We start from the raw sequence: 24,896 nt of genomic DNA on the forward strand, positions 1-24,896 counted from the left end.
TGTGCATTATCTTCCAAATTAGTAACATGTTAAGAATTATTTTTCATTTTATATTGGTGTTACGGACGAACTCTCATATAACCAATATGTGTTCTGGGTGCGGTAAGTACTACCATCTACAATGTCGCTGTAAACGCAATTCTCGCGGCACAGAGCAGGGAGTATATAGAGATTGAGACGGCGGTGATGTTTACGAACGAGCTTCACAATCTTCTCACGGCGTAGCGCCAGCATCATTGTCATGTCAGCTTCGCTAATTGGTTCGTTTTGCGAAATTAATTTTACGGAATAGAACATGCCTTTTTTTTTAAAAAAATATCAAAGGTTTTATAAAACTGGAATTTGACCGTGAGCAACAGAAATTTTATAAAATTAAATTATTGTACAATAAATTTGGAGAAAAAATTTACCGTGAGCAACAGGCATTAGAAGGAAAATACCCTTGAAGTTTGTCAATTTTTTAGTGTGTTTGTACAGCTAATTTCGAGTAGGCTAGAAATGAAATTTAACATTATTTTAATTTTAATATCATTTTGTATCATTGTGTATGCGGTATAAATCTTGTGATTTTAGTTGTAACTGCTTAATCATTTTTACAGCGTTTTTTTTTCAAAATTTCAGTTCACACCTTAAATCGATGCCTTTGCTGCCGGGAACAGGCATATACGGTGCACTATGGCTTCTGGTATAGACTAGACCAATTTTGTTTCTTTCATTCATCTGTCTCAGTCTTTGGCAATATGAAAGTGACTGAGGTATGAGCGATGCTAGTAATGCCATACCTTATGCAGCCAGTCCCTGTTATGAATGGTGTGAAAATGTTGCTCATAGGGTCGGTCGACGCATGCATTTCAGGGGGCTTGTCAGACTGCTATGCACGTATAATAGCAACTACTGGCTCAGAGGGGAAAGCAACGGGAAACTACCACACTTCTCATTTCCCTAGTAAGCTTCTTCAGTGATAGCTAGGCCATCTTGACAGTTGATGGCGGAGGTGTTGAGGATCCAACCAGCCTTCGATTTTATAATAAGCTTTGTCAGTTTAGGCTATCACTAGATATGGGGGATGAGGAAATGTATAGCAGAAATCAGTAATGGAAGATAGAAGATTTATACAAAAGTTCAAGGTTTTCCAGGGGAAGGGGAAGAGGGAAAGATAACGTGCGTAGGAAAGGGAGGAGGAATTTGCAAAGTTATAGGAAGAAGAGCAACCGGAAAGCAGGGAAAGAACAACGAAGGTAATAATAATAATAATAATAATAATAATAATAATAATAATAATAATAATAATAATAATAATAATAATAATAATAATCGTATAGCCTCGTGTGCAGACATTTTAGTTGATGCCATCTGGCTGCTTGCCCGTCAATTTCGACGTTCCGTTTTACTGCATGCCTACTGGATGCCAGAGAAAACTGAATCTCTCTTGGACGGAGGTAAGAACTTAGGTTCTCTGATGGCTACATTCGATAACAAGTTCAGGGAAACAATACAATGCAAAATATCCTAATTTTCAGAATGCCGTTTTCCGAAACCAATTCAGGATAAAGGATGATTCGGGATAAACAAAATGAGAAAAACATGAAAAAGAAAATATTTAATAACATATTATACCTGAATCATTTAATCAAAAATAGATTACGGTATAAAATTTGTACAGTCGTGAAAATTACAGCAATTCTTCTCTCCACATTACACCAGTGGGAATTTTGGGGAAATTTGCCAACGTTTATTGAGAACTTCATGTCCCTCCGGCTCTTTCGAGTCCGAGTAGGGAATTAATTTTCTGAATATTACGTTCAGGAAAATGGAGTACCTCAGGCAACGGAGGCAAGTGTCACGCTGTTCACAATCGCCATACTTGCCGCTGTTGGGCCCGCTGTCGCTGTGTGTAGCGTTTGCTGAGAGACCGAGTCGACAGATGGGCCCTGCAACATGGTTTTGGATATTCAGCATCACAAACCTCAGTTGTACACTTCTTTCGACGTCGGCTTGTGCGTCATGAACAAGAACTCCGCTTGCGAAACAGGGTCTTACCAGTGGTAGACACCTGCAGATTCCTGGGTATCCATTTTGCTAAGAGGCTAACGTTGGCAACCCCACATCCGTCAGTTGAAGAGATTGCCTGCATGAAGAGACTTAACATGCTTAACTTTCTCAGAGGCACTTCGTGGGGGGGGGGGGGGCTGACCGTGCGGTGCTGCTACGATTTTACACGGCAACGGTCCTCTCCCGACTTGACTGTGGAAGTGCGGCTTGTGGCTCAGCATCAGAATCTACGCTGAGTCTTTTAGACAGTATTAACCATAGTGGAGTAAGGCTGGCAACGGGAGCTCTCCATACTAGCACCATTCCCAACCTACTCGCTGAAGCGGGAGTTCCATTTTTACGGAAAAGGAAGGAGCAGTTACTCCTCACGTACGCTGCTAAAATTTGTGAAATGCCGCTACATCCAAGCTGCCAATGCATCCTCAGTACCCAATACCACCAGAGGTATCAAGACGGGTCGAATGCCATACGGCCGGTCGGGTTTCGAATGTGTCGTGATTTAAATATAGATATCGCTGATTGTCTTGAAAAACTTCTAGCGAGGTATCTCCGTGGTTAGTTCCGCGACCGGATATATGTCTAGATCTACTCCGTGGACCCAAGGTTCACATGGATTCCTCCATTTATCGCAGGTATTTCCGGGACTTTGTTCACCAATATCCGGCCGCGAGACATATCTTCACGGATGGTTCTAAAATCGGAGAAAATGTTGGTAGCTCTTTCTTCACCGATGATATGAACACGAATATCTCACTTCCTAGTGTATGTAGCGTGTATACTGCGGAGTTTACGCCACCTTAGAGGCTCTGCAGTTCGCACTACGTGATGAAAGAAACCACTTTCTTATGTGTACCGACTCGTTAAGCTCTCTGCAGTCTATTGAAACCTGTTTCTCGCAACATGCACTGGTGCGGCAGATACATGACCCTCTAGCCAGGTTACGGGATGCTGGCACCAGAATCACTTTCGCGTGGCTTCCAAGTCACGTTGGGATTGCGGGAAACGAACTTGCGGATGAAGCTGCAAAGGAAACGGTAATTTTACCTCCAAGACCTATCAATGTATCTGCTAAAGTTCTCAACTACATCGAACCATCTTGGCGTCTAGGGAATGGGAGTGGCTAGCTATCACAACTCCCTACAAGCTGAGAGCAATTAAGAAGGCAACGACCGTGTGGCGGTCCTCTCCGCCCTTCACGGAGAGAGGCCATAGTATTGTGTAGACTGAGTATAGGTTATGGACGATCTATGCACTCTTATCTCCTAAATAGGAGGAACCCCCAGTGTGTTCTTGTGGTACCGACTTCACCGTGGCCCACATCCTCACAGAGTATACTGATCTCTCTGGCCTCGGAGCCTCGGCCTGCAGGAAGCACTCGAATGCATATCAGCCGATGACTCGACTACTGCTGATCTCCTCATCCGCTTTATGTACGACAGTGGATTAATCAAGTGTATGTAAATTACAAGTATACTGTTACTCAGGGAACACACGTTCCCTTTTGATTCGTTAGTAATTCTTTGGCCTAATACGATATTATTATGTTTTATTTTGTACTACGTTTCCAAATTCCTTAGTTAAATAAATTATTTTATTTTATTTTAAATTTCTTTTCCAATAATTTGTTCAGGGAGGATGATTACCTAGTTGTACTTCCTCTTAAAATACAAATCACCACCACCACTATATTTACTTTCTGGTTCACTAGTAGCCTGCAGAGCGATGTTACAACCCTCCGTCGTTAAAATTATAAACCTCTACAAGAGAGACTGGGAGATTCTACTGTATCGTAAAGGTGCCCATCCTATCATAGTGTAAACCCAATTTAAGGTACAATAAAGGGTATTATTACCTTCAAAGCAATATTGAGGATGATGGATTGCATGGTTAATCTCGAAGTGTGTATTCAAATTTGAAGGTTGATTTTTTTGTTACAAACTATGACATTAGACGCTAATTGAAGGCTACCTTCGTTCTCTTTATACGAAACAGTGCCACTCGTTTTAACTCAGACTTATGTTAGTATGTATGTATGTATGTATGTATGTATGTATGTATGTATGTATGTATGTATGTATGTATGTATGTATGTATGTATGTATGTATGTATGTATGTATGTATGTATGTATGTATGTATGTATGTGTTGTATGTCCGGCGCTCCCTTTCTCGCTCCTCCAGCCAGCTGCACGCGCGCCTGTGTATCATTCTGCTAGCTTCGACGCGCAGCCCTCAGTGCGCGTGCCTGACCATCGAGTGTACTATAAATAGGAGCTCCCTTCCTGCTCAATCGCCCACTTGCCCCGGTGTCCAGCTCCAGAATACACCCTACGTCGAGCACGGAGGCTACTCCTCTTGAAAATGTGCTTCGACCAGGTGGACTGAATTTCTGGCAGTACGAGGTTTCACCTCTGGTCACCGCTCCCTTACCTGTTTCCGCTGCCTATGTTCCGTAATTCTTTTACAAGCCATTTTCATTCCCTAATTTATGCAAGCTCCCTTAGTTTCGCTAGGTGGAATTTCTTCAATCAATTGAACTTGCTTTTTAGGAATTCAGGCACTTCAACAAACAAGGACTCTTATAAACATTTATATTAGTGTGCCAGATAGTTCTCGACTATCAACGTGTCAATTCACAAAGACTATCTTTTCAAGATAGAAGTGTATATAAAGACTGCAAACCTGTACATATTGTATAAAGACAGACTTTTCTCAAGATTCAATATTCCTTTTTGCTTCAAAATAAATTTCTGTTATTTGTGTAAATATCATAAAGTGAAGCAATAAAAGTTGTGTTCTGTAAACTTCAACCTTGGTTACAACACAACTCTATGGCGACGAGGTAAAAAAGCGACACTACAATTCTTCGGCCCCAGTTGCCAACTCTATAGCGACGAGGTACACACGAAACCAACACTTCCACGGGCCCAGTTGTCAACTCTACGGCGACGTGCTACACCACAACGACACTCCAACCAGTTCTGACACACAGCTTACCTTACTCTGTCTTGCACGCATATCGCAATGGCTACTGCGGAACAACTCGCTACGGTCTTCCAAGCCTTACAGCAGCAACAACAACAGTTTATGCAACAACAGCAGGCAGCATTAATTCAGGCTATTCAAGCTATTTCTGTATCTACACAGCCATCAGCTATTCCTCCGTTCTCTGCTTTTGATCCAGCTAAGGAAGAATGGTCAGTTTATTTAGCCCGCTTGCAACAGCATTTCATCTGCCATTCTGTCACAGATGATCAACGCCGCCGCGCACTATTTCTTAGTTCGGTTGGCAATGCTACGTGTGAATTACTACGTAAATTAAGTCCAGAAGAACACTTATCTGAGGTACCCTTCACGCAGCTCTTGGACCGTCTCACGGAACACTATGCCAAAGCTCCTCACATAGTGGCTGCTCGCTATAAATTTTTTCAGAGCAGAAAGCAACCCCATCAGACACATACTGAATGGATAACTGAATTGCGTGGTCTAGCTAAACCCTGCCAGTTCATCTGCTCCAAGGACGGTTGTGGTTCATCCTACACTGATTCTCTCATTCGGGACATGATAATTTTACATACTCCTGAAGACAAAATACGTTTTGACGCTGTCAAACAGAGTAACCCTTCTTTAGAAGACGTCCAGCGTATTGCTACGGTTTATGAGCTTACTACCAAGACTGCCGCAGCCATAGCTTCTCCACACGAAGTTGCACAAGTCTCTCCTCAGGCCCGCAAGTCCTCTGCTACAGTGAACCGTACGGATAAGGCGCTCTCCACCAAGCATTCTCGCCAGGTTCCCTCTCGTCATGCTACACGGAAGCCCAATTCTAAAAGCACCTCGAAGCTCCTGCCTTCCTGCCGAGGTTGTTTCAAGCATCATGACCGTCGTGACTGCCGTTTTTTCAAAGCTACTTGTGAACGGTGTAATAAACTTGGACACATTCAGACTGTCTGTCAAAGTTCCCTCCGCCCTGCTAAGACTACTGCAGCGCGCCGGAAGCATATACAGCCCCGCCAAGACATGGAAGTTGATCAGATCAATCTTATTCTTCCCACAAAGGATTCTCACAAAATCATCATTCCTCTCTCATTCTCTGATCGATCTGTCGATTTTCAATTAGACACTGGATCACCTGTCTCTATTATTAACCTGACTACCTATCACGACTTAGATTCACCTTCATGCTCTCCAGCTGACATCCAGCTCGTGACATTTAACAAGAAGAAAATTGACATCAAAGGTCAAATTAAGCTTCAGGCTAGTTATAAAGGAATTCAGAAGGCCATTCCTCTTCTCGTAGTTAACAACTACACTGCATCAAACATTATGGGCATGGATCTATTTAACTTATTTGGTTTCCAGATACATGACAACATTAACGTCGTATCTACATTGCATCCTACTTCTGACGTTACCGCTCTCCTAGCGCAGTTTCCTGAAGTCTTCGACTCTCAGCTCGGAACAGCAAAAGACTATACAGCTCACATACAGCTGAAATCCGGAGCTAAGCCTCGCTTCCTCAAAGCACGGCCAGTACCCCTAGCACTTCAAGACCAGGTCACGAAAGAATTAGAAAGATGGATACAAACTGGAATTGTAGTACCAGTTACTTCTAGTCAATGGGCTACTCCACTCGTGATAATCAAGAAACCTGATGGTAATGTTCGCCTTTGTGGCGATTTTCGATCTACAGTCAACGCACAACTTGAAACCGATATCTTTCCTATTCCACGTCCAGAAGACTTATTCCGTCGTCTCTCTGGTGGACAATTCTTCTCTCGAGTTGATCTTAAAGAAGCATATCTCCAGCTACTTTTAGACGAAGAATCTAAGAAATTTCTCACACTCAACACTCCTCTAGGACTGCTCCAGCTCCAGCGGCTCCCATTCGGTGTTTCATCCTCAGCGGCTATTTTTCAGCGCTATTTGGCTCAACTCACCGCCTCCATTCCCGGTTGTGCTAACTACCTGGATGATATTATTGTTACTGGAAAAGATCATCAGGAACATCTCACCAATCTCCGCCTTCTTCTCCAGAAATTGAAAGACAATGGCCTACGAGCGAATCTCGCTAAATGTACCTTCTTTCAGCCTCAAGTTCACTACCTCGGACATATACTTGATAAGAATGGAATTCGTCCTAGTATACAGAATGTCTCCGCGATAGTAAACATGCCAGCACCTCAGAACCTCAAGCAGCTTCAGTCCTTCATCGGCAAAGCGAACTATTATAATAAGTTCATTCCACGCTTCGCTACAGTGGCAGCTCCATTAAACGCTCTACGTAAAAAAGGTGTTAAGTTTCAGTGGACTCCGCAATGCCAACAGGCATGGAAAACAATCAACAACGCCTTAATTCAAGCTATACAACTCACTCATTTTCAGCCCGACAAGATCATCACGCTAGCTACTGACGCTTCAGACTACGGTGTCGGTGCCGTTCTCTCCCAGAAGGATCGTCATGGACAAGAACGCCCCATCGCCTTCGCTTCGAAAACACTTAATGACCATCAACGTCGATACTCACAGATAGAGAAAGAAGCTTTAGCCATCATCTTTGGTATTCGCCGTTTCAATGAATATCTTTATGGCAACCATTTCCTGATCATTACCGATCATAAGCCTCTCGTACACTTATTCCATCCTGGTAATAAGATCCCAGAGAATTCCCTCAGAAAGCTTCAAAGATGGTCCATGTTCCTTTCTGATTATTCCTATCAGATTGTATATCGAGCCACATCCCAGCATTGTAATGCTGATGCCCTCTCCCGCTTACCCGTTGGTCCTGATACTGCCTTCGATTCTCAAGAATCTGAATGTCTTCAGTTGGACATAGAACTTGAAGATACTGTATCCAGTTTTCCTATTGATGCTACCTGCATAGCTAAAGCTACGGATAAGGACAGTACACTTGCTACTGTACGTACTTACATCCGCAACGGTTGGCCTCTTCAGAGCACACTTCCTGCCCACCTGGCACCTTATCATCGTATGCAGCATCGTCTCACGACTCGTGCCGGAGTTGTACTACTAGAAGCAGGCACCATCTTCCGAGTGGTTATCCCACTTAGCCTACAGAAACAAGTTCTCGAATTATTACACCAAAGCCATTGGGGTATCTCCAGAACAAAGCAACTCGCCCGTCAACATTGCTACTGGCCCGGTATTGATGCCGCCATTGAAAAGCTAATACGTCATTGTGAGCAATGTCAAACGAATCAGAACGCCCCGTCTTCTGATCTTGCTTCATGGCCTCCTGCTACTACTCCATGGGAACGAGTTCACATCGATTTCGCAGGTCCTTTCCTCAATTCCATGTGGTTAATAGTCATCGATTCACTGTCAAACTTTCCATATGTAGTGGATATGCATTCGACTACTACAACCGAAGCTACCATTCGTGCTCTCCAGAAAATCTTTACTACAGAAGGTTTACCGCAAGTACTCATTTCGGACAACGGACCTCAATTTACAGCTACTGCTTTTCAGAACTTTTGTACACATAATGGCATTCGTCATATCCTAGCACCACCTTTTCACCCTCAATCTAATGGTGAAGCTGAACGCTTCGTACAAACATTTAAAAGAAGTATGAAGAAAGCTGTCTCTTCAGGCTTAACTAAAGACCAAGCCTTGCTCCAACTCTTAAACACCTACAGAACTCTACCCGGCGCTGACAATATCACTCCTGCACAGAAGCTCCATGGACGACCTCACAGAACTTTACTTTCTCTGTTACAGATTCTTCCGACCCAGCATAAGACCTCACCAACGAAGTTCTCCCTCAACGACAAGGTCTACACCAGGACATTCAAATCCAACCCACTCTGGATACCTGGAGTCATCTGCAGATCTTTGGGTCATCGTCTATACGAGATACAGACTACGGAGAAACGTATCTGCCGCCATCAAGATCAGATACGTCTGCGCTACCGCCCCTGTCCAGCTATTGATGCTATTGCTAAACCAGATAAATCTATTGCTGAACGCGCTTTAGATCATTTAATAACAATGGGTTCCTTTCAGGACGAGACAGCGCCACTCCGCCCAGTTCCAGCTCCGGACAATACAACAGAGAAATCAGCAGCTCCGCCCCAGCATCGCAGTCGCCGCCAGCGCCGCCGCCGTTTCACGCCGTACCGGCGTATTTAGGAGGGGAGGGTGTTGTATGTCCGGCGCTCCCTTTCTCGCTCCTCCAGCCAGCTGCACGCGCGCCTGTGTATCATTCTGCTAGCTTCGACGCGCAGCCCTCAGTGCGCGTGCCTGACCATCGAGTGTACTATAAATAGGAGCTCCCTTCCTGCTCAATCGCCCACTTGCCCCGGTGTCCAGCTCCAGAATACACCCTACGTCGAGCACGGAGGCTACTCCTCTTGAAAATGTGCTTCGACCAGGTGGACTGAATTTCTGGCAGTACGAGGTTTCACCTCTGGTCACCGCTCCCTTACCTGTTTCCGCTGCCTATGTTCCGTAATTCTTTTACAAGCCATTTTCATTCCCTAATTTATGCAAGCTCCCTTAGTTTCGCTAGGTGGAATTTCTTCAATCAATTGAACTTGCTTTTTAGGAATTCAGGCACTTCAACAAACAAGGACTCTTATAAACATTTATATTAGTGTGCCAGATAGTTCTCGACTATCAACGTGTCAATTCACAAAGACTATCTTTTCAAGATAGAAGTGTATATAAAGACTGCAAACCTGTACATATTGTATAAAGACAGACTTTTCTCAAGATTCAATATTCCTTTTTGCTTCAAAATAAATTTCTGTTATTTGTGTAAATATCATAAAGTGAAGCAATAAAAGTTGTGTTCTGTAAACTTCAACCTTGGTTACAACAGTATGTATGTATGTATGTATGTATGTATGTATGTATGTATGTATGTATGTATGTATGTATGTATGTATGTATGTATGTATGTATGTATGTTGGATATTCAGCCCGAAGGCTGGTTGGATCCTCATCAGGTCCACCATTAGCTGTCATAGATTTGCCTAGGTGTCACTGAAGAGGCATACTAGGGAAATGAGGAGTGAGGTAGTTTCCCGTTGCTTTCCTCACCGAGCCAGAGTTGCTGTTACATATCAGTCTACCAAGCCCACTGAAATGTGTACACCAACCGACCCTGTGAGTGGGGCAGTAGAATATCACCCTCGGTATCCCCTGCCCGTCGTAGGAGGTGACTAAAAGGGGCCATTGGGCGCTGAATTATTGAGCGTGGGTTGACAATCACGGGGCCCTTAACTGAGTCCTAGCATTGCTTCCACTTACTTGTGCTAGGCTCCTCACTTTCATCTATCCCATCCGACCTTCCTTGGTCAACACTTGTTCTTTTCCGACCCCGACGCTATTAGGTTTGCGAGGGCTAGGGAGTCTTTCATGTTCAAGCCCTTCGTGGCCCTTGCCTTTCTTTGGCCAATACCTTCATTTTCAGGATCCCTTCCCTTTTTTCTCTCTCATTAGTATTACATAGAGAATGGTTGCCTAGTTGTACTTCTACTTAAAACAGTAAACACCACCACCACCATCACTATTTGAACCAATTGCGTATGCCAGTGTACAAATGAGTTAATGTACAAAAACAATATTTTATTGTTATAACTTAAGGTTTTACAAATAATGAATGAACGGGAAGTGATTCAATGAACTGAACTGAACGAAGTTATTTCGTTCCTTTGATTCGAAAAAAGAAACAATCATACAATGGAAAACAATCTGCAAGTACGTCTTACATCTGTACATGAGAGAAGATAAACATTGTACATGCAATTGGAACAAATATGATAGCAAATACTACTAATGTATTAATAAAACATAAGAACAATAACAATAATAATATCAAGAAAATATTTCAAAATATAGATGTGATTTCGTCTGTGGCCTTTATTTCAGTGATCTACTACACCTGGCGATGAACCAACACAAGCACTGTCCACCATCCTCACACCACGGAGGACCAAGTTTTGCTGGTTGTAAACCAGCTTGAAGTTCAAATGTAAGACACAAGATGACATGACAGCACAGAGGCGTCAAGATACACCCTATTTCAAATGAAATCTCACTTTTCAAAAATTTGTTGGTTACATCCTTATTCCAGGGAGGTCTTCAATTTGTCTACTGCCATAACAAAAGCTGGAAGTTCCCCACATCCGTTAGCTAGCTGGTGAATCTATTGTTTTGACTATGGATAAATACACAACAATGAATTGGTTAGAGAGATGAGCCAAAGGATGCCGAAGTTTTATTAATTGCAGTCTATAGACCGGCGTTGTTGAACCAGCCGATGTGTAGTACAGATTAGTAGTATCACTACGAGTTCACACAAATTACGTCCATGAGCAGAGTAGAATTCTGAGAGCAAACTCACATAAGATACAGATCTCCCAAACGTACGTATTGTGCTTTAATCTTACAGCAGACATTTTTGTGTAGGGCCAGTATTTTATAGACGAAACGCGTGTCTTAGAGGCAGTAAAGTGGAGGCAATAGAAAGAGATTTAGGCAGAGTGCCGAGTTGTGAAATATTTAAGAATGGTGTGTGTAACAGAAATTACTGGTGCTAGCCATGCCACCACCTAGTTCTCCTCACGCAATGCTAAAACAACATAAACATCTACTCCCTCAACCCTCCACTTCCTTTAGGAAATGATGGCGGCATTTCCTTTATTTGTCGGCTCCACGACTAACTGAAGAGAACAAGAAAATCTTGTTTCAAACAAATTACTTTACTCCATAGTTTCATCACATTCTTCGTGAGGTGTGATAGATGAGGGTCATAGTTCCAATATCGTCAGCAAGGCGACCATCAATCGAGTCTTGGCTGGCCAATGCATGTAAAACTATAGCTCCCGTGGCTGATAAACACAACATTGTCAGTCAGAATATATTCAGGTCCCCTGACGTTTGATTACAATCGTTACGTAACATTTTATGCATAATATTAACAGGATAATTTAATATATATTATGACACCAACTCAGAGTATGGTCATGACGAAATGGAATGAAATCGTAAAGTTTTGCTTGATACAAGATATAGCAGTCACAATAAATCATATGTCTTATCATTAAAGGATTAACAGTTATGTAAAATGTAATATTTTATTGGTTATGATCAGAACGTTTATTATCTGGAGTTAAATAACCGTATGCATTAACACGCTAAAAAATCCACAGTTGTAGCCCTTCAGAAAAGCAACTTAACTCTGAAAACACCCTAGGGATATCACCTACGAATTTTAGGTAAAATATAATAAAGTATGAGGATATATTCTTTTTACAATCCTTTCCTTCAACATCCGGTCGATTAGATTAGCAGTTTGCCCGTTTTTTTTTAACCACTACAAGCGTCCAACGCGTTGGCTGAACGGTCAGCGTACTGGCCTTCAGTACAGAGGGTCCTGGGTTCGATTCCCGGCCGGGTCGGGGATTTTAACCTTAATTGGTTAATTCCAATGGCACGGGGACCGGGTGTATGTGTTGTCTTCATCATCATTTCATCCTCACCACGACGCGCAGGTCGCCTACGGGAGTCAAATAGAAAGACCTGCACCTGGCGAGCCGAACCCGTCCTGGGATATCCCGGCACTAAAAGCCATACGACATTTCATTTCATACCACTACGAGCGCTAAAGTGAGTCAATGCAGAGTTTCACTTAAGCTCTTATAATTATATTGGGCGTGGACATTTCGCAAAAAATAAAAAAAATACAACCAAGGGTAATGAAACAAGGAACACGTTACAGAAATAAGCGATTTGGGGCAGCTCTTCTAGAATTGCATTTAGACCGGAAGTGATTTTCGAAATTTGTTATTTCGTTTGATATAAAGCTATCCGTGAACCACAATTTGAAACCTTTCCGGGCTCTTTCACCCTTCAACTTTCGGTAAAACTGAAGAAAATGCTTAATTTTACGTTTTTCGTAGTATGGAGACTCCTACTTTGTCTGATAAGAAATATTTTAAAGATTAAAATCATTATCACTACGGACGAGCTATGTTAAGAATGCGAATTGATATTGGGAAGAGGAAACAGTGTCAACAGCTCTGAATTCATAAAAACTACGATGAACAGCTGTGAGTATTATACATTTCCGAATGAAGTTCTACAGCCCCATGGACGCGGCTACAGGAATTTTCATATCCGTTCTAGGAATTTCTCATCCTTAACAAATTGTCATCTGGAATAGTTCCTCGTGTGCAAATCATCCACTTCAGTATAGTCCAGTATGCATTTCGTCTTATAATAGAAGACTGTAGGCATAGTCTGTGGCTGGGTCAAGTTGACTTCAGTTGAATACTAAATGTATCCTATTTTTGACCCGGCTTTGAAGACCATGTGCTGCATTGTAAATCAACCCCAGAGACGACTTCGTGCATTCCGGTGCGCGATAGCCGGGTGCATAATCGGTGCCGTAGTTCGAATTCCGATCAGTGCACACAGGAAACAGACAGTTTGTAAATCTAAAGGTTCCAGTGACATCACTATAACAACAGCCCCTTTGAGTTTTTATGAACATCACATAAACTACCCTCTTATTCAACCTTCCTTAAGAGCCCTGACTAAATGCGGCGAAAGTCGTTTCATCACTCAGAAACATAGATTATTTTAACAACACAAAATTCAAATCCAATAAAAAGTGTCAAATTTCCCTTGTGGGGTGAATCAAATGACCATTAATATGCTTTTCAGTAAATGAAACTTATAACTGATATCGATTAATTTATTTACATCTAACGATTCGTTTTCCAGAGACGTGTGTATTGAAAATGTACGATTGACAAATGTAGGATTCGGTGCAATCAAAGGGGAAACTGATTCAGGGCCTATGCACTACTACTAATGAAATAACCAGTTCTCTAGAATATGATGAGATGTGGCCACTTTGATAAAAGCGCCTTCTATATATCTCTCAGTCATGGCCACCCACTAACACTTTTCTTCACAACATGCACGGTTGCTAAGTAAATCGGGTCACACTAATTCCAGGTGACCCACAGCCATAAATTAAGACATATCTATGTTAAAATTAGAGATTGAAGGTACTATTTATTTCATTGGTAAGTTATTTACTTGCTTTGAGACACTTTCTTAAGCAATAATTTTAAAAATATATATTTAGAGCATGTTTTCATAAATATTGTACGATGTCAAGGGTTCTCTCGGTAGGTGGGGGCGATAATGCAGCTAAGATATCTCCTGCATATCGTATGAGGCGATCATGAGCTCTCAAACTGGGAGGAACACGGTTCCCCTAGCTGAATACTGCCATTGCTTCCACATACTTGTGCCATCTATCCTATCCGACCTCCCTTTGCCAAACCTTGTTCTTTTTCGACCCCGACAGTATTAGAGCATTCAAGGTCTAGGGTGTTCTTCATTTTCGACGCCCTTTAAAGCCCTTTAAACATATAAATTCATTATCCGAAGAGTCAGACTTTTACATTTTCCCATACCTATTAGTGTTAACAAGAGAGCTAGACTAGTTTACACTCTCCCCCACCAGCACAGTAACGACGCGGCGAAAATGCTATGAATAATGTTTAATTACTCAGGTGTACTGACAACTACAAAGATGATTAGATCACAAATTAAGTACTATTTCTCCCATTGGTAAGTTACTCCCTTGACGTTTAAAGATATTTCAATCGTATTTTTGGCGTACTGAATTTATATTCGGATTTTAAAATATTTCTTTAAAATAGTTCTTGTCTTAACAAAAAACAACACAAGGCGTCCTGAAATAATATTTATCGGCAGTGATGTCATCTATCTCATCATGTACTCTATCATCAGGTAGGTTACCGTTGTTTAGCTGTAATCTAGTATTCGTGAGATCGTGGGTTCGAGCCCCATTATCAGCAGACGTCAGTATGTTTGCGTCGCCCAGTCATTGCTCTTTCTTATCCCATCGTTGTTCACAAACCTCTCTGACTTAGTGCGACATTAAAACACAAGCAGAAAAAGAGTTATCCTCAGGAGGATGTACTCAGACGTTACCTCGTCTGGAGTCTGTTACTGTGACCACTAGAATAAGGAGCAGTTCGACTCGTTGGTTGAATGGTCAGCGTACTGGCCTTCGGTTCAGAGGGTCCTGGGTTCGATTCCTGGCCGGGTCGGGGATTTTAATCTTCACTGGTTAATTCCAATGGCCCGGGGGCTGGGTGTTTGTGCTGTTTCCAACATCCATGCAACTCACACACCACACATAACACTATATTCCACCACAATAACACGCAGTTACCTACACACGGGAGATGCTGCCCACCCACATCGGAGGGTCTGCCTTACAAGGGCTGCACTCCGCTACAAGTAGCCACACAAAATTATTATTATTATAGAATAAGGAGCAGACTAGATGTTTTAATGAAAATACCTCATTTCCTTTCAGGTAATGTGGATTCACAGTATTAAAGGACTTGATGCAGATAGCAAGTTAAAGGCAACTGCTAAGGTAAGCCTTCAACAAACATAAATGTATATAGGTATTTTAATTTACTGTTAATAACAGCAATTGAGTGGTTCAAGATAAGACTGACATATCCTACAAAATGTCGTTCACGGGAACAAGCAATCGAATTTGGACCCAATCTTTTTTTTTTTTTTTTTCATTTTACACTACAAATGATTTACTTCTTTGGTTTCCTTAGGTACGGTTATGGCCTACATGTATATCAGTGGATAATCAGGACTAAGCTAAACATAATTAAACGTGTGTAAGAGGGTAAATAGGAATTGTCCCTGTAAAAAAGTATCTTATCTCCATAATGTTAAATAAAATCACAGTCTTCATCAACGATGTCCGTTTTCGCATCCCCTTTGTCTGCCGAGTCACATTTCAAATTCCTCTAAACGTCATGATGCACTAGAAGAATAAACTTCATGATTGTTGTGTGTCTTTAAACTTTGCTTCCTTGAATTGATAGTCATTAGGATATTTTGGCAGTAATTGATTAAAATATATTCTGATTTTTCTCTTGCACTTCATGTCTTGGTCAAGGACACACAGAGACGGGTAGTTGTATCACGAGATATGGTGATAGTCTTTGCTTCTTGAGTCTCACTGAATGTCCGTCTATCCCCCTCTTTCTGTTCCCTACTGTTGCATATAATGGTGGAAGATCGTTCGTGTTATTTTTCTGTAATGATAAAAGAACGAAAGGTTACTTTTCCTAATTTGGTGAGAGAGAGAGTTAGTGTTTTTCGTTTCGTTTCATCCGATCAATTCCACCAAAATCCCCATCACCGTTGGCATGTATGAATGACCAGGCACAATAAACTTGTGTTTAATACTTTCAACGTTGCACACGTGTATCCCAAGGGCAATTCTGGTGAAATTTTCGTATCGACATTACAAAAATTGGTTTTAAAAATTGGACTCGTACATACAATTAATAGCCACTCTTCGTTTTATTGTCAGCTAAGAAAAGTTGCAGGCTCAAATGATCAATTCCTGTTTTCCTTAAAAATCGAAAAATTAGCCAAAACAAGATAAGGTAGTAATATTCACTTGATCAGAAGCACGCATGGTAACTTTCAGTTCATATACAGAGTGGCAAATTTGCTGCAAGTTGCATTGCATAATGACAGCAAATAGTATGCAAAGAAAAGTTTTCATATGACAAAGTGCTGAAAAATGTAGAAGTACGAAAACAGTAATTGACGGTGTGGACTTTCTCTTCAACGGATGACCACCTCCTCCCAAATATGACACTTGGGGCTTTAAAAATTGTGGTAGGGTAAGTAATGGAATTGTTTTTAAGAGGATAAGTTGGAGAGTTATTTAATCCCAAAATGAAAACATTTTATTTTGGATGCAAGTGGCTAAACTTTCAGTCACAACTCCTAACAGAAACCTCCTCAGCTTCTTTTCCATTAGGCTTTGCAAAAATGTTGCCCGTATCAATTATAATTACAACTCGCGCTCTAACTGCATGTGCTTGGATTTAAAAATAATGAGCTCTGTTGACAAACACTTTCGAAATTGCAGTTCGGACCACGTGGGGTTAGGCGATACAAATATAGCAAACCACGATATTTCATGGTGATAACAAACATTTCATTTAGCTTGAAGACTTGTGGAGCTAGCGATCGAACACATCAACACAATCATTACATGTAACGCACAACGTCTGATGTTACTAACTCACTGACCCCTTCCATACCTCCTTAAAAAACTTTCCGCTCATTCATTGCAATGGTTACAGTATTTAATGTTTAGCGTTGTTTCATTTTATGTTATGATTTTGTGCTTTGTTTTGTTTTGTTTATTTTGTTTTGTTTTGTTTTGTTTTGTAGCCAGAATATGTGCCTTTCATATATACTTATCCTTCCTACGTATGTTCCAGGATTCTCCCGCTAAAGGAGAACTCGTGACTCTCTATCAATCTAAAGCTGTCCTCAGGCATCTGGTAAGTTCATTCCCTTTCCTTTGTTAATGCTCTATAACCTTTCTTTCAGTCCTTGACGAGGTGAATATATACAAGAGGCATGTTTCTATATTATAATGCTGACAGAGTGTTCGAATTCTGCAACATATACCTTTATCCGATCTACCCATACGTGTTCCCTCAACGCCCTCTGCAACTACAAGCCATGAGATTAAATTTGGCAACATCGCACTACTTTTAAACCTAGGTTGACGGGTTTATGGTGGGAAGGTAGTGACAAGCATAAATACACCCAGTTCACCGCCTAAATGTCACTGAATACGAAAAAAGAAACCCACATAAATATCACTAGAAACAGACAAATTATATTATAAACATGCCGTCAATTTCACGTAAGTTAATAATTACACTTTACCTTAAGACTTGAAGTTCCCTTTTCTTTCTCTTTCGTTCATTTTCGTCGCTTACGCGGTCAGAAACGTTGTTGAATGAAAATAGTAATTAGGAATATAGAGTGATATTACGTACAGAGGATGAAATGTATTGCGTATGACAGAAAATGGAGTAGGTGTCGGTTTTGTATTTCTTCAATGTCATATCCATGAAATAAGGACATTATTGGCCTTCCCTGCTACATTGTTTTTCAACCTCATCATTGACGTTTTACATGTAAGCATGAACCCTCCGTGGCTCAGGCGGCAGTGCGCCGGCCTCTCACCGCTGGATACCGTGGTTCAAATCCCGGTCACTCCATGTGAGATTTGTGCTGGACAAAGCGGAGGCGGGACAGGTTTTTCTCCGGTTACTCCGGTTTTCCCTGTCATCTTCAATTCCAGCAACACTCTAAAATATCATTTCATTTCATTAATCATTGCCTCAGAGAAGTGCGACAGGCTCCGGCAGCCGGCACAATTCCTATCTTCGCCGCTAGATTGGGGCTTCATTCATTCCATTCCTGACCCGGTCGAATGAATGGAAACATGCTGTGGATTCTCTCATGTAAGCATGAGCTTGAGCGAATTCTAGTGATACAGTTAGCGGTGACTATCGCTGATTTATCAATATCATTAGTGCACAAATAGAGTATGTTTCCTCCTGATACGCATCTGGATTACATGTGTCTAGTGTCGACATTAAATTTAAAATGCTCTATATTTTCAAATGGATTTTCTTATTTTGTTATTTTAACTTAACATGAAATATTAAAATTCGTGCGTTATTATTAACAACTTAGCAACTCAATACGATAATCAGAAGGTTTTCATTCAACCGATGCGTCGGCCATCTTGTATTAAGGTCTGATATTATTGGAGATGTCTTGGTTCGGTACCTCACATATCTCGGGCACTTGCAGTCTGCAACCCTTGTTAGAGAAATGTGTTACGCCAGCACCACCGCCTGCTCTATATGCACCCATGGCTGCTTATACTGCCTGTCCATTCCATACTCAAACATGTAACACGACTTACGCAGAATACGCCGTTAGATGGCAGCACCAATCTGCCCTAGTTATCAGGGGAATAAAGGCAGATAAGCACATAAGCGAAGTTGAAACTCTGAAAATAAATTAGTAAAAGGAAAGGGTTTTACTTATAAAGTAGTGTTCTAGAGATTTATAGATTCAGAACTTCTCGAGAAGGAGATTTCGAAGGACAAAAACCAGGAAACTCCGCCAGTATTATACTTCCCTCCATTACCGAGCGAAGGTTTCATAATTTTGGCCACCATAGTTTGTGGTGCAAGTTCCTGGTGATTATTGTTACTAGCAGACTTTAAAGGACTCGAAGAGTTCTTGCAGTTCGGTAGAGCAACCTCAATAGCTCCCTATGCTTCGACAAGTCCATAAAATCTCACCTCTTCTTTATTGTAGAGCAGCCTCTCTTTAACTCTCATTTAGTCACAAATAAGAGTATCGGATTGACTGATCAAGTTCTTCAATAGGGAGGCATTTACTGAGTTGTAAACATCATTCAAGCACGAACTTCACTCAGTTTCTTCGTGGATTCCACGCACCAAATAACCACACACACTAGTGCTCTTACCAAAGTGGCACACACTGATTCACAAACATCTTCCAGTAAGTCGAATACCACTGATTCTGTTTAGTCAACTCTGGGGGAACATACTGAGACAGAACATTGTGAGTTTTTCTTGTGCATAACGCTAGCACCATCGGTGGACTTTAAAAAGCTGGATAGAATTCTCTTTACGGAATTCTGAGCAGCCCGTGAGTCAGTCATGTCACTGCTCTCTCTTCCATGGCTTCAAATGAATCTCCTGAAATGCCTGTGTCAGTACATAAAAATACTCATTCTGTAGAAGATGAACAATGAAAGAGGAAGTAGGTAATCTTCTTCCACCGCTTTTCCCACACCTGTGCGGTGGTGGGTCCCAACTGTGCCACTCATATGTGGACTTTCTTCTGTTTTATGACCAGATGCCCTTCCAGATGCCAACCATATGTGGAGGGAAGTAATCACTATTGCGTGTTTATGTGGTGGTTGGTAGTGTGGTTTGTTGTCTATATTTAAAGAGGAGAGTTTTGGGACAAACACAACTACCAAGTCCCCGAGCCATAAGAATTAATCAGACACTATTAAATTTCCCCAACCATTCTAGAACTGAACCCGGAACCCTCTGAACCAGACACCTCAAGGCTGACCATTCAGCCAAAGAGTCGAACATTAATAATAATAGCCTGATGTGTTTCTTTAGTAAGTCTTTCTTTTTTGGTAGCTTTGAACGCTTCGTGAATCTCTCCAGCATATTGGCTGAAATTGACGCATGGAGTTGTATGGATGAACCACACATTCTCCATCACCAAACAGTTTTGAACATGGGAGAATTTGTCCCATGCCTGTTCGTCACAAGACGAATAACACAGAATGCAGGCAGAAAAAAATGTCCTTGTTATGCCTTCACCATGAAGTAGTCCAACGCACACACCCACACATACAGGGGATACACACACTATCTGCTACCGAGGACATTCACGTACACACGCACACTCTGCTACCGAAGACACACGCACATACGCACACGCACTCTTAAGTACATACACCGACCGGTCCGTGCATACTTACCTAATTACCTCTATAATAGGCCGTGGACGGGCTGCAACAGACTAAAACAGCCTGGAGCTGAACTCGTGCCAAATTAGAGTAAGGGGAGGAACGGGAATGGAAAGAACCCGGAACCCCATCCCAGCAAAAGAAAGAACGGGATCAAAAATATGGGGGTTTATTGATAAACATAAGGCAAAACAAGATAAATGAAAAGAAAATTAATAGGAACAAATGTTACTCACTGAGGTTTACGTCAGGTGTCTATCTCATACATCCAATTGATACCAAGAGGCTCATCAAACACAAATCAAACATGGCCACATTCGCCTCTTACAATGCCAGACATCTCCCAACGTACGGTTGGATTGCCCCCACCTTATTTCGCATGCGTGACATATGACGCGTCGCTCCCCACAGTGAAATAATAAAACGCACATACTCTAAAGGAACTTGAAACACATCAAAAACATTAGATACATCCAGATCGCAACTCAAATATCTCCGCGTATAAGAACGAGCATCACCCGAGACGCGATTCATCACAACAAGCCCCCGTATCGAATACGCAGCATCTCAAAGAACAAAAGAAAGATAAAAGATGGTTGCCATAGTTACGATGCGAGTAAACAAATCTAACAATGAAAGAAGACACATTCAAAGGAACACAACAAACGTTACTAAATAATTAGGCCGGCAAATAGCCCAAAGAATAAAAATGAAGAAAATGTAAATAAAAATAAAAATAACACTGTGAGAAACGGACATTACTATTAATCAGGCAGACAGACAGCACAACCATACATACACACGCACCATAGAGACCCAAGAGAAGTGTACGTAAATCAGAATAATCAGTATGGCCAGAACACATAACGAATATACAGTGATCCGCATAGCAAGACATGTGCTTTCATGGACTCATGAGCTCAATACAAGATGCGTAAGAATGATAAAGTATCGCCGCATCGAGGCAAGGCATATCCCAGCTTAAATCACCGCAACAACATCATAACCAGCACGCCCACAACGTATCCAAATCGCCTCGCCATGGACGAACATGAATACCAGTCATAGCGTCAAAACACAGCATCACACATCCAGAGCTCGGCCATGAAAGAAATCGACGATTGAAAAAAGTAGTAGGTCTCAAGCATCATATCACATGCACGCAAAACAATCACACAACAGACCAATATCATCCTCCATCCTCACAGGTTTATATGGCACGAAAAATAGAGCACACAAAAAAGTCAATGGAAACCTACAATAAAATGAAACGTGAAATTAACAAAAAAATATATAACTAATATGCCCACGCAACCATAGCAAGCGAAGAAATGGAAATTACCTGAATAATCGGCCGGAGTGCAGTGCCTTTAGGTAGTCACAAAATAGCGACTCAAAGGAAGAGTCGGGCAATTGAGTGGATAAATCCTCGGCAGGAAAATAAACGACACAAGTAAAATATTTCACATCTCAAGATGCTCATTGTTTTATAGACCGCCATGTTGGCGTCACCGTCTAACGATCCTATTCCAAAGAAAGGCGAGCACAAGACTCCCGGAGACACTTCGGCTGATGGCCGGAAGCGCTCTCTGTCAAGGAGAAAACAAGCCATACATCACGTCCAGGCGATAGATCGACAAAAATGTCGATAGTGGTCAAAGAATGTGGTATGTTCTAAGAAGTGCGTCACCAAGGCAAACTTGGTTCGGCCATCTTCCCCACACCCCCTCGAAAATGAGTCCTTACTTGGTCATCAGACAAAAAGGGCTCATTTTACCCAAGGGTGAAACTTAACACTATGTGTGCGCACACCTTACAACTAAACATATCAAATAAACAATAACCTAGACATAAAACACGGACAACAGAATATGAAAATAGTTATATATACATTATAGCTACACCTTATTTTGGAGGTACACAGGATAATGAACGTCCTTTCGTTATCAATCACAGATTCATGGAGAAGTATGCAAGCGTCAGTGTCTTTTCACCGAGTAATATTGACTCAAACGAGAGCTATGGCAAGTCAGGTAAACATACGTAGTCTCCGATTAATAATCCCAGCGAATTAAACAAGTCCAGACCACTGTATTCCAATACACTCCGACCTCTTCTCTGTCTCAAAAGGTGGATTGGGAAGGAAATAGATCGAGCTATCAGTATTTTCCTTTTCCTTACAATACATATGTTTCTCGCGGGACAACCATTACCTGAAACAAAAATAATATGAGCATACGTGCTTGCAACAAGCCAAGGTTAACTCAATTTAATCAAGTCCAATATCTCATAAGGCTACTAAATAAATGAGTATTACAAGCTCCTGGAATACTACTTTTTCAACATGGAAACGTGTGCTTTTGATTGCACACGGCCGGAGAGATCCTCAACCTTGACCGTGACAGGTCCCAGAAACTCAGTGATCCTTCTGGGCTCAGACCACTTTCGACACAACTTTCTACTAATGTGATCCGTGGCAGAACTGACAGGGAACCTCTTTACCAAGACCAGATCTCCGACGCGGAAAGGCAAAGGTATCCTTCCCTTGTTATATCTCAGCGCCACCCTGTCTCTGGCTTTTGATCAGCTGCTCGGAGGCTATCTTCCACTTCTCCAGGACATCCAGACGACGGGAGGGTTCGGAGAGATATTCAACATTCCATTTCAAAGAGAATGGATCGTTGGGGACCCTTCCCAGAAACAGTTCGGCAGGAGTGAACCGGCTGGACTCGTGCACGGCAGTGTTGAATCCTAGGCTGAAAAAAGAGAGATAGTATTCCCAAAGGGATTGGGTGTTATAATGGGAGGCATACAAACAGGTTTTTAAATTGCGATGGCATCTTTCAACAAGGTTCGGTTGGGGGAGGTGAGGGTTAAGACGGATGTGTTTGATTCCCCAGGAGAAGCATAAATTGCGGAACTTGCGCCGGTAAAGACCGAAGAATTGTCAGAGACTAATGTCCTAGGCGGGCCAAAAACGCCGAAGATATGTTTAGTTAGCAAATTCACAGTGACGTTGGAATTGATTTTGCGAACAGGGAACAACCAAATAAATTTGGAGAAACCATCCATGACAGACAAAATACCCACGTTGCCAGACCGAGATCGAGTTAGGGCTCCAAAAAATCAATGAATAATTTCTCACCAGGAGAACTGGCAACGTCGGCGGAATGAAAACCGATCTGAGTAATCTGAGCAGGCTTACATTTTTGGCAAACATCACAGGTTTTGACATACTCAAAGACTTCTTTTTTCAAGTTCGGCCAGTAATAATTTTGATATATTTTGTGGAAAGTTTTCAATTATCCGAGATGAACGCCTAAATGAGAATCGTGATAATAATTCAAGATCATGGGTCTCAGATTCTGGGGAACGAAAATCTTCGATGTACGGTTGTGAAGACTTTTATGACACAAAAGGCCCTCCTTCAATTCAAAGGATTCCCAACCCTGTTCCTTCTTCGAAAGTCTGTCGGCTAGACGGATACATTCATCGTCTTTCTTCTGGAATTCAGACAATGCGGAAAAACTAAAAGGATAATTCTGAAGAATGCAAACAGGAAGATGATGATCGGGACTACATCCGATCTTGTAATCAGCTGTTTGACCACTTTCAAACATGCGCAACAAACAATCGGCAACAATGTTGTCTTTGCCTCTTACATGAACAACAGTGAAATCATAAGATGACAATCGGAGAATCCAACGAGCAGTCCTCCCTAAACTTTTGACATTAGCAGCCATCCAGGATTGTGCTTGATTATTAGTAAGGACACAGAAATGTCGATGTTCGAGATACGAATGAAATTTCTTGGCACCTAGGACAACAGCCAGACATTCTTTCTCATACGTGGAGTACCTGGTTTCAGAGTCGAGCAATCTCTTACTAAAGTAAGCGATGGGGGCAAGATGATCGTTTTAAAGTTTCTGGTTCAATACGGCCGAGACGGCAATATCACTGGCGTCACACTGAAGGACAAATTCCCCGTTAAAGTCAGGACTGTGCAACACGGGAGCTCGACAGAGGGCATTTTTAAGCTGGCAAAAGGCTTGTTCTTGAGCATCGCACCAGAAGAAACGGACGTTTTTCTTTTTTAAATGAATTCAAAGGGGCCGAGATTTCGGAAATATTGGGGATGAACCTAGAATAAAATCCAACCATGCCAAGAAATCTACGGACAGCTCGTAGGTTCTTTGGCCTGGGAAATTCACGAATGCATTTCACTCTCTCAGGATTAACAGAGATGCCGGAGCCGGAAACGATATGTCCCAAAAATTTTATCCTTCTAGCGCACAAATATACCTTCTCAGGATTGACGGAGAATCCGTGCCTCTTAAACCTAGTGAGAAATTCACGAAGATGAGCGACATGTTCCTCAAATT

This window comes from Anabrus simplex, chromosome 9 (genome assembly GCF_040414725.1).
Source record: "Anabrus simplex isolate iqAnaSimp1 chromosome 9, ASM4041472v1, whole genome shotgun sequence".
NCBI classification, from domain to species: Eukaryota; Metazoa; Arthropoda; class Insecta; order Orthoptera; family Tettigoniidae; genus Anabrus; species Anabrus simplex.